This window comes from Haemorhous mexicanus, chromosome 14 (assembly GCF_027477595.1).
Source record: "Haemorhous mexicanus isolate bHaeMex1 chromosome 14, bHaeMex1.pri, whole genome shotgun sequence".
In the NCBI taxonomy this organism is placed as follows: Eukaryota; Metazoa; Chordata; class Aves; order Passeriformes; family Fringillidae; genus Haemorhous; species Haemorhous mexicanus.
In genome coordinates, this window is record NC_082354.1 from 6,482,670 (window position 1) to 6,494,094 (window position 11,425).

Here is an 11,425-nt window from a genome sequence, read left to right on the forward strand (position 1 = left end):
CAGGTTTGGTGCAGGAAGGGATCAGGGGTTTGTTCAGGGAGGTTTTGCTTTCTGAAGTCTGGTTGTTTCGCCCAGGAATTAGAAATGAGATGAAATTGGTTTTGAAGAGAGTTATGGTCATGATAACCACACCTAAAAAATCACTTCAGGGCAGCAGGAGTGAGTGGGTGAAAGTGCTTTCAGTGACTAACCAGGTAGCAAGAAAAAAGCCATTTGTTTTCCCATTTTGGAGGGAGCTGTAGAGAGGATAGGTTGAGATTTCAATGTGTAACTTACACTATGAGGACAAAAAAGATATAAAGTACATCTGTAGACTGTGCTAACTTTAGATTTTTGTTTACAGATTTTCCTTTTCATGGAAACTGGTTGTTCACTTGAGCTGCAATGAGCTGCACATCAACAGCTTAGATTATGGTTCTGCTCAAGTGCTCCTAATGGGAGGGACAGGTGGAAAGGGCAAAGCCAGGAATGCAGAAACAAGCCCTAACAGACTCTCCATGGGTGTTCTAAACCTGCTAAAGCTCATTATCATGGCTTGCTGAGGAGCTTGGAGCCCTGGCCTGGGGTGAATGCAGTGCCCATGGAGCTGGGTAAGCTGACTGATGGTTGAGCTATTCTTGGGTCACCCACAGGCCCCTTTCAGTTGATTTTTTCTAAATCTCTGCTGCTGTCAGTCCTGCATACCCTTGGAGAAAAGGATTTTTTAACTTTACTGATTCTCTCTGCATAAGTTGTAAGAGGGATGAATCAAAAATCCACAAAATCTCTATAGAAATTCGGTTTATTTTTAACAAATACAATAAAATAAGTTTACTTAAGGTGCTAAAAAAGATAACAAGCACTAGCATTTTATTGATTGCAAAATGAAAAAAAAACACCTTTGGCAGTGCTAAACAGGAAGTTTTCACTAATGGTTAAAAAACTAATTTGCTGTAGTGCAATGCAATCTCCAAATCCCTATTCTCCTCTGGTGATTGATCATTCTTCATCCCATGGCTGGCTGAACAATTACTGATCTTTTTTATTTGGTCAGCAGGATGCTTCCTTGCTGCATCTGGGGCTGTAGCAGAGCACATTACCATACCTCTGTAAATCCAAATCTCTGTTACCTTGCTCCCTGAACACAGGAGACCCGGATTTATAGGTGCCTTTACAGAAAAAGATAATCCATGGCAGCAAACATGGGGAGGGTATATGTAATTTACCTGTCACCATTCACCCTCCAATGCACTCCAGTGGCAGATTTTTGGCACAGCATTTTAGTGGAAAGGGGTTTTAAAGTTGTATCCAAATCTGTAGCATTTTCCACTTTCAGAAACAGTTGATGTTTAATTTGATTTTATCTCTCTCCCTTCTTTCTGTTCATCTTTGGCAGTGAAAAGTGAAGAATGGCCAAGGCAGTGACCTGAGAGCCTCACAAACAGTGATGTAAGGTGCAGAAATATGATGTTTATTTTACCCTTGCATTGTGCTGCCTGGCATCCTGCTCTAAGGTTTCATACTCTGTGCACTCCTCATGCCCTCTGCAGCAGCTCTGAAGGAACCTCTGCAGTTCTGCAAATTCCAATTGTTTTTACAAACTTTTGAATTTAGGGATTCCCTATTTCAATGAGTGGCTGAGATCACTCTGAACCCTTGCCCTAAATTTGGATCTCTTTCCAGATGAGCTGCCTTTGCCTTGGAGGTGTGGTTGTGTTGCTCACTGGGTCGTGCCTTCTCTTCCTCTCTGCCCTGACAATCTGTCAGCTCTGGGCTGATATTTCTATTTCTCTATTTAGACCCTCTCTGGTTTCCTGATTTAGAACTTAATTCAGCTTCTCCTTTCCCTGTTCCATCTCACTTGAAGCCAACGATTATTTTGTTTACTGCAAGGCCTCAATATAATAGAATGTATAAAATGGTATTTTTTCTGTATCTTACCCGGCCTGGGTTATGCTAATAGCAATATTGAGCACATTTATACAATTTGAAATAATTACACAGAGATTAACTAATTATTCACCGCAGGGAGTAAATTAAGGAAGAATTATCATTTGTTTTTTAAATAGAATAAATGAAGTGACTTGCTCAAGTTCTGCAGTGAGTTGGTGTAACAGTAGGTAAAAGTCTTGCCATTGTTTTTACTTTTTGAGCAATCAGCTTTTCAAGACTCAGTGTGCTTTAGCAGTTTACTGTATCAAGGTAGTCTTGATCAGTGTATTTCTCATTAGAGTATCAGTGCTGTTTTAGCTGAGCAGCTGTGAAGCATGAATGTTTTCTATAATTACACCTGGGAACACCTCATGCAAAAATGGCTGGATAGGCTGGATTCACTTTGATATGAAGGAAGTTTAGGTTATGCCAAATACAGGCTGATTGTATAATTAACAACATACAAATTGATTGAGTCTAGTCTAGCTTTGGCTGGGTTGAAGATTATCATCTTTGATTCAATATGACACAACTGCCACTTTAAAAAAAAATACAGTTCAGAAAATTCTAACTACATTTCAGGCTAGGGCATTGCTGAAAGAAACAACGAAGAGAAAGAAACTTATTACAAAGGGATCTAAAATAAAGCAAGTTGTTTTCCCACTCTGTTTCTTTGCTGCTATTTCAGGACAGTAAAACATTTAATGAACTTTAAACAAAAATGATTAATTTTACATGAATGTGTAAGAAAAAATGCAAGGTTTTATGCAGACTTTTGCCTGAAGGCATAAAGCAGTACCTGGGATCCCCAGAGCAGCCCTGCATTCTTCAGAGGTTGTGGAAAATTATTCCACACTACTTTTTTGCTGCAAAATAATGTTCTGGGCGTCTTTCTAAATGTAGTAGTTTGTGAAATTACTAAAACTGATTTTTAATTCTTTTTTTTTTAATCCTCTTTGGATTCTATCCACTTAATCCATTAGATGTAGTCTCTTGGTTTGTGAGTGAACATTGTATTTGCTCCAGCCTACCAATGAAACTGCAAATCTGTGTAAAAGTGGGCCAGGACCCACTCACCTAGAATTCTGCTTAAAAAGCTTTTCTGCTTGACAACAAACTGTTGCTTACTGCACATCTGTGGGGTTTGTGCCCATCTTTTGTCTCATCACCCCCAAATTTCCCACTTTACTCGTGACAGTGTCCTGAGGGAGGGCATCAGGTGCAGAGCTGAAGTCCAGATAGATTGTCTCTAATGCCTCCCCCTTATCTGCCAGACCCATTATCCTGTCATGAAAGGAAATTGGATCGTTTTGATGAGATTTGCTCTTGACAGATCCATGTTAGCTGCTTTTTATCACATTTACTATCCTGTAGGTGCTTTTAAATTGACTCCTAAATGATTTGTTCTGGTATCTCTCTGAACATTGAAGTTTGACTGGCTGATCTATAATTTTCTTGGCCCTTTCCCTCTTTTTGGAAATACCCATGAAGTTTGCCCTTCACCAGTCCTTTAGAAACTTCCCTTTATATCTTTAAAAAAAAACTTGAAAATAAGCTTTAATGACTCACAGATTGCATTGGCTGGTTTCCTGTGTACCCTTGGGTGAACTGAATCTTGTCAACTTGGATCCATTTAATTTATCCACATATTTTTCACAGCTTCCTGTGGCCTATTCATCATCAATTCTGCTCTAATGCACAGAATTTTTTAAACTAATGTGTGATATACTCCTTTAGAGGTTTACATGCATGTATTATAAACATCCCACTGTACATGTACAACCCCTTTTATTCATTTTATTAATGTTCATCCCATTTAAACCCTCAAGATGAGCTTTAGAAGGCATTTGAATTATTTTCAAATCATACAGTTACACGCAGGAACAAGGAAATTGCATTACTGGGGAAATCACAGCTACTGAAATCTGTCTGTGATCTAATAGCAGGTGACAATATATTTTAAGGAGGGTTGCAAGTGAGGAGAGGATAAATCCTCCATCCCCAAAACCTTTCTAGGAGTAAATGAAAATAAGTTTAATTCTTAGCATGTGTTTTTTCTCATTAAAGCTCAATTTATTTTCAATGTCTGATTCTGTCATTTTTAAATTTAGATTCTTCTTGAAGTTGAGCAAAATGTTGACTGCTTGAATTTAAACTTTAGCTGTATCTTTTATTGTGTGTATTTTTGGAAAAAAAGAATCCAAGCAGTATTTACAGTGATTTTAAAATGTTGGGACTGTTTTTGCTTTTAAAGAGCAAATACTGGAAAGAATCTTGTAAAGTGCTGTCTTGTGGGATTTTTTTTTTTCATTTGTTTTCTCTATGCAGAAGGGATTTTTTATCTCTGTGTGGGTCTCCAAGTCAGATGCATTCTCTGTTGCTCAATTTAGATAAAATGTTTGTTACTATGGATTTTCAAAGGTGCTCAGTTTTCCAGGCTTGTGCAAGGATCCCCCTGTCCAACCCAAGTGTTTCAGCCCTTCTCATGCTGTGTGCAATGCATCATTTCTCCTGATGGTGGCAAGGAGGGTGTGCAGCATTCCTAAGATTTATGGAACAACCAAAACCCTCCAGGGAATTTGTGTGTGGCCAGTGCTGACTCAGCAGAGCTCAAGGACTCTTGTAAAACTACATCTAATCACTATTTACTTTGGCACAGTGGTTTCCAAAGGCAGTGTAACTTGGGGAGAATGTCTATGGCTTTGTGGTGCTCTCTAAAATGTCCAGGATGGGTGTGTAGTCTGGAATGCAGAATTCATGTGTGAATTTAAACCTCGTGGCTCTGGGAACAGATCTCAAACTCATGTTTCATTACTTCTATGTTCATAGGGGAAAGGTTCTTGCTCTGAATTTACTCTGGAGTACCTGTACACTGTAATGTTTTGGAAAATATCAGTTCATTGTGGCCCAGAGGGGGCTCTGAGAAGAGAAAGGGGTGGAAACATCTCTTCCCTCACTGCATTTTGTCTGTCACTGGTTAAAAACCCAACAGCAGCACATTGCCTAAGCTGCACAGAGAATAATGCTAATATTGCCAAGTTTAGCAGGAACATTTTAGAAGGAAAATTCTCCCAAGTGTTTTGAAGGACTCTTTAGTGATTAGCATCCATTTGGATTAAAATAGAGAGGTGAGCCATCACACTTCAGTATCTTTAACACATTTCTGCATTAAAATATTTATATTTTTCTGGGGTCATACCTGACTGTGAACACTCATTTTGCCACTTGCTCCACATGCTTTGTGTGCTGTAAATTGTCTCAGCAAAGGCTTTGCTTAGCCTGAGCTCTCTGTGCCAGGAAACAACTCTGCTCAGCTGGTACATCTCTTCAGCTTGTTATTTCTAGCTGATTATGTCAGGCTGGGGTCTTCCTGAGAAAGCTGGGTTGTTCTGCTTTGCACCATAGTCTGGAACTTTGTGGTTCTGTTTTCATTAGATTAAACTAGAAAAAAACTGAATGTTTTGGTCTTCAAGTGCTGACTGGCTGGAGAAAGCTGTGGGTCCTGAGTGCCTGTGAGAGATGCAGATTTGCCTTGACCCAGAAAGATCTGGAATGTGAAATTCTGGCTGAGATACAGCAGGGTATTTCATCCACTTGACTCCAAATCATCCTCAGTAAGGAACCTGAACCTGGCTTTCACCCAGTCCAGGATCTGCTGTACCTTTTATAGTTTCTTTCACACATTTTTGCTTGGCAATCCAAACGTGCTGCTGAAACAGAAACATTGCAGCTCTGGAGAGCTGTCCTCGTGGCAGAAATGGTTCTGTCAGTATTTCTCCTTACCTGGCAGCAGTCCTTCCTTCTGCTGGAGATCCCAGCAGTAGAAGCACTGAACAGCTGATGAGATCCTGCAGCCTGCTTTACAAATTCACAAGTCTCAGTCAGTTTTCCATGCTTAAGGAGTGAGATAGAGACCTCCAAAATATTAAGAATCCCAGAAGTTTAGGGATGTGTTTGCTAAGAGAGGGGGAGAGTGAGTATCTGAATTCTTGTAGAAATAATAGTGTGGTAGGTTGAAACATTTTTCATGTAAATGCTGATATTTAAATTTTTTATTTCATATTCTACTTAAAAGGTAAGCTGTACTTGCAAGCTGATAAGTGGTGCAGCTGTCTTAAGTGACATATCACTCAGGGCATTTTAAATTTCACATGCAGTGGTTTCCTTCCCTTTTCTAGATGAGGAAAGTGCTGTCCTTGGAAAAATATTCTGGCATTCCTTTTAATGCCTGTGTACTTCTAAAGATCAATTCACTTCTGTTCTGAATAGTGGGAATGCAGCTCCAACCTACAGCATGGCAGGTCTCAGTATAGGATATTTTCACCTTGCTTTTGGTTCAATGTGCTTCTGAAAATTGTAGCCTTGGCTCTCATTGGGTCATTCTCTGCTTGCAGTTTGTTGAGGCAGAGCCCTTCCCATTCACCCACTTTCTGAAGAATGAGCAGAAAGTTTTTTCAATAACTGGTTATGGCTCTGTAGTCCATTAGAGAATTCACTTTTCCCCACAATTGCTCTGCTGTTCATTTCCAGTGTAGCAATGGCCAAAATTACAGGTTTACCTTGCCTTTTATTTTATGCAAAATATAAGTTGTGTATCAAATCCACGTGAAATATCATGGATGTCATGAGTGTTAAGAGGAGTAGTCAGGAGCCAGAAAACATGAGGGGATTTGTTAATCAGGATAGAAAGAATACAAGAATAAAGTTTAGAATAAGGATAGAAACAGAATTGCCTAAAACTCTTTTTTTTTTTTAATGGATCTCCTCTCTTTTTATTATTTACTTAATTTTCTATCCTTGAAACTGGGAGGAGCCATTTTGTGTTATCATTGGGTCATGTGCAAGGTTGAGACTTCTGTTTAACATTGCATACTTAGAAAAAACAATTAGTTTAAATTCTTGTTGACATAATCTCCTTGTCAGTTCTGCTTTCACCTTTATCTTCTGCAAATCCAATGGAGTAGAAATAAATATTGATACAGTGAGAGCAATGGCAGGCACTTGGTGTTTGTACACACAACAAGCCTGTCCATCACATTTAGGAAGGTTTTCCCTGAAAAATAGAATGGCTGGCTGCTATAAACACAGAGTTTAGGAACACACAGGAAAAGAAAATAGAACCCTTCTCATAAGTCCATCAATCAAGACTGACCCGTTCCTTTCTTTTTGTTTTTAATGTTATTTTCTTTTTTAAAACTGGACACCAGCTTTTACTGCAATATGACAATTTGTGCTATTAGATCAAATTCCATATTTCTCTCTCTTTCCCTTTTGTCTTTTATAAAATTAGAGTGATTTCTTAAAAAAAAAAAAGGAAGAGAAAGAATAAAGTTCAGTTTATGAAAATTTTGATTGGATAAAGAGACATGTTCACCTTTCTCAACTGATTAAAAGTTTGTTCTTGAATATGGAACATGAGTGACTGTAAGTATTGGACTCATTCTGCCACGCTGATTATGAGGAATATTGTTGGATGAGATGTCAGGTGACAGGGCTGCTGTGCCTTTTTGTAAGGGATAATGGAGAGGAAAAAACTATTATAAGATAGCTTTATACAGAATATAATTCAAATTTAGATATTGTGGCTATGTTACATTTAAAAAATATGTTTAAAAAATTATTTAAAAAAATTTTAAATTGAAATAATTTCCACTCCTATTTATTCACAAAGTATCCCAAAAGGATGAGGGTGTGATAGCCTGGAGGAGCTCTCTTTTTGCACACCTCACTGCATTGCATTATTGTGTTGTTGGGACAGACAGGGCTTAGAACGATCCAGGGGTGTCACAAAAATGTGGAAATGACTTTTGATTTCTTTTATATACAACTTGTGATTGATGTGAGCCTAGGAATAAAAAAGAAGTGTTTTCTTATCCATAGGCAACAAACACAAAATTTAATATATTTAATATATCAATTATATGCCATATAAGAGATATTTAACAGTTTTAAATTCCCTTAGAACAAAGTTCCAAGGACATGGAACTCTGGAAAGCTCCAGCCCTTCCTGAAAATCAGAAAATTATTTTCATCTGGCCAGGAAGCAAAGGGGAGCAGCTTTTGAGGGTCCGTGGCTTTTCTAGCTCATCTTTTCTATATAAACTTCTTGGAAGAGTTATATATGTGAAGAGAAAGAATAAGAGTTATTGCCCAAACTCCACTGTGGAAGTTCAAGCATTATCAAACTGATCTAACAGTGTCTTTCTGAGAGAGGAAGAGGCTCATACACATGAAATTGTGTTTCAAATGCAGTATGCTCCTCAGTTGTTCCCATCCCCTCCATCCATTTCCTTGAGTGCTTTTAGAAAGATCCTTAACCAAGAAATTTTCTTTTTACAAAGCAACAAATTAATAAATAATAACAAAGTGTCATTAACCTCTCTGTCTCTAATTCTAACTCCATATCCATCAACAGCTTCAAGCTCTTTAAGAAGCAATTTGTATTCTTTTCAACACTGTCACATTTCAAAAGTGACTTAGGAGCCCCAGGGCAAGAATTTTCCTGTTTTGATTTCAAAGAGAGACAAGTCTCTGAGCTTTTTGAAATTCTTGCTTTATCTTCAGGTGAAAAAGAACTTGGGAAACATTAATTTAAGTCTCTTTTTAAAAGTTAATGCAGAGATCCAAAATCACTTGTTACTTTTCTAAAATGAAGCACAACTATCCTCTAATTAGCTCTTTTTGCTTATTAAATATTTTCTCTTGTTTTATAGAAAATATTTCAACAGGGTGGCAATTGAAGTTCTTTAAAAAAATAGACTCTAAATTATGAATGATACTGTTAGGGAAGACAGCTATTTCACATAGGAGACAGTTAGTGAAATGTTGTTGAAAGGGAACTATAAACTGTGGAGAATTTCACAGAAATAATAATAGGACAAGTTTGTGTCAGGTAACAGAAGCCCAGAGGCAGAAACTGATATATTATAAAAGACAGAATTTATGGCTGGTTAGATAAAGTCCCAATCAACCCAGTGTTCAAACACATGATGCTGGTGGGGGAAAGGGCTTGTAATTAATCAGGCAGACAATTAAGAGAAAAGCTAGATCTAAAGCTGACTGGGTAAGAGTTTGGCACTGGAAGCAGTGGGGAGTGTGAGAACCACAGGATGCCCCAGCCATTTATTTCAGAACAGTTCCCCACAGCAGTGGCAGAGAAACAGTCTCACAAAGGGTTGATGATTATGCATTTTTCCATTTTCAGTATTTTTTCAATTTTTCTGCATTTTCTGCCTCGAGACCCATAGCTTGTGTTGGGCTGGGTACTTTATTGTTGCACACTTGTAAAATACCTACAAAAGAACTTCTTGTCTAACCAGATGAAGGTGTTGAAGGGGCAGGAGGGGCCAGGGGATGCAGCAGAGCAGAGTTGCAAACGGGGGCTGCAGAGAATCTCCTGTCACTGTGCTGCCAAGGGGGACGCACAGCCCTCTCTGCCTCATTCCATCCTCCAGCACTGACCTGGCTCCCAGTGCCCACCCAAAACTGCCCCCTCCTTTGAGCCTTTGCCTGGGGTGTTTAGTGCCTGCTCAGGGAAAGTGAGGAAAAATGCATTGTTCCATACAGGAAATCCTGGGGGCACAGAGCTGCTTCCTGCCTGCTGCCCTTGGTATCAAGTATTCATTAGGGCTGCAGCCTTGCTCTTTGTCAGGCCTGTCATGTTTGTGCTTATTGCTGAGGTTATTTTTGAACATTAATTGGCAGTTTAAGTAACCTTGTCCAATGCTCTTTTGCTGCTTCTTTTCCCTCGGTTGCTCTTCTCTTCTCGTTCTCTACACTTCTAATAAATATTTCAAATTCAGTTGTTGCTTTTTATTGTGCTTTGGTCACAGAAGACTGAGAGCTTGGCTTAATCTGCACTCTGGAATGTAGATAAGGCAGAAAAAAAAGAGGGAGCAGAGAATTCCTGGGTCAGTGATTTTGGGAATAATGACATAAATACAATACTGCCAAAAGTCTTCTATAACTAACTTCTGTCAGTCTGTAATGGTGCATTTTGATTTCTTTGGCAATGTGTGCTTTTTTAAAAGGCAATGGAATTATCAGAGGAGGAGGGGGATTGTGATGCCCTGGAAAAAGAGTAAAATGAGGATTACTTCCCTTTTTGATATACTTTTTAAGGTTTGTTTAATGTCTTTAAGTAATTTTTGGCCTTTTAGTTATTGTTACATTGTTAGAAAATTAAGAAGTAAACCTCAAAAACGTATTTGGTATTTTACAAAAGGACAGGAATGTGTGCAGGGGGGGATGAGTGAATTTGGTGTGCATTGCTCCAGGATTCAGAGGCAGGTGGTGCAGGGATGCAATGCTGGCTGCAAAGTGCTGCTGCTGCAGCAGAGCTGCTGGGCTGCCACCAGTGCTGAGCAAAACTTATCCCATATCACTTTAACTTCCTTTTCACCTTACTGAGTAAATATCTCTGCATTCTCCATCACAACCACTCTTTTCAGCTAATATAGTTAATTACACTAATACTATTTAGTAGCCTTTTCCTTTACCTCTCAACTCACATTCCTGTTTCCTCAGATACTTTTTTACCTGAGGAGCATCAAGCAAACATTGCATCCTCACACTCTCTACTTCAAGGGCCAATCCTTACTTTTATTCATTATTGACTCCTGGTTTGTCAGATTTGTATTTTCTTCATGTGTTTTTGGATTAGTGAAACTATTTGTAATTTAATATCTGCATAAACAAAGTGATTTTTAAATTGCAGTCTTTATGCCTGATAACTTTTAGAAAGGCAAAAAGGACTTGGATGTAATTCCTGTAATTGTCAAATTACGTGTTATTTGGAAAGCACAAGACACTGGAAAGAAGAATGATACAGCAAATCACCAAGCAGTAATTCTGGATGTATTTAGTGAGATGATATTCTCATTATCATCTCCTTTGTTGCATCTCAATGTAAAATAGACACCAAAGAGTTCTGTCCCAGGCAGAAACTGTGACTGGGTTTGGTTCTGGTGCAAGGGAAGGACAGTTCCTTGTGTTTGAAGAATTCTGGAATATGCTAATAAGCTAATTCATTAAGTAGTCAGAAATGGTAATAAGATATGTATATATGCAAAATAATAATAATAATAATCAAAAGATAATTGCTGGTTCAGTGTTCAGGAGGTACACAGAATTTCAGTGATCTTACACGGTGGATTTTTTTTTAAATTCTTGTGTCTTGTTCACTCTGCTACTGGCATTTTAAGGCTTCAAAGGACCAGGTAATTTTAAAATGCCATTGAGACTTAAATGCTATTGTCATGATGCTCTCTTCCATGGAGGATTGCAGTGGTTTTGTTTAATCAGATTGCTTGGGTGAGGCTGGTGCTGAGGAGGTTGGGGATCATTCGTGATATGATCATCCAAGCTCCCTTAAATTCACAAAATTTAAAAATTCTGTGACCCTGAATCCAGTCCAGAGGGAGTAGACGTAGTGGGAGAGATCACTCCTGGGAAGATCTATAAACCAATTGAGTTGAACATAAATTTTTATATGTTTTCTATCCTATGTTGTGCT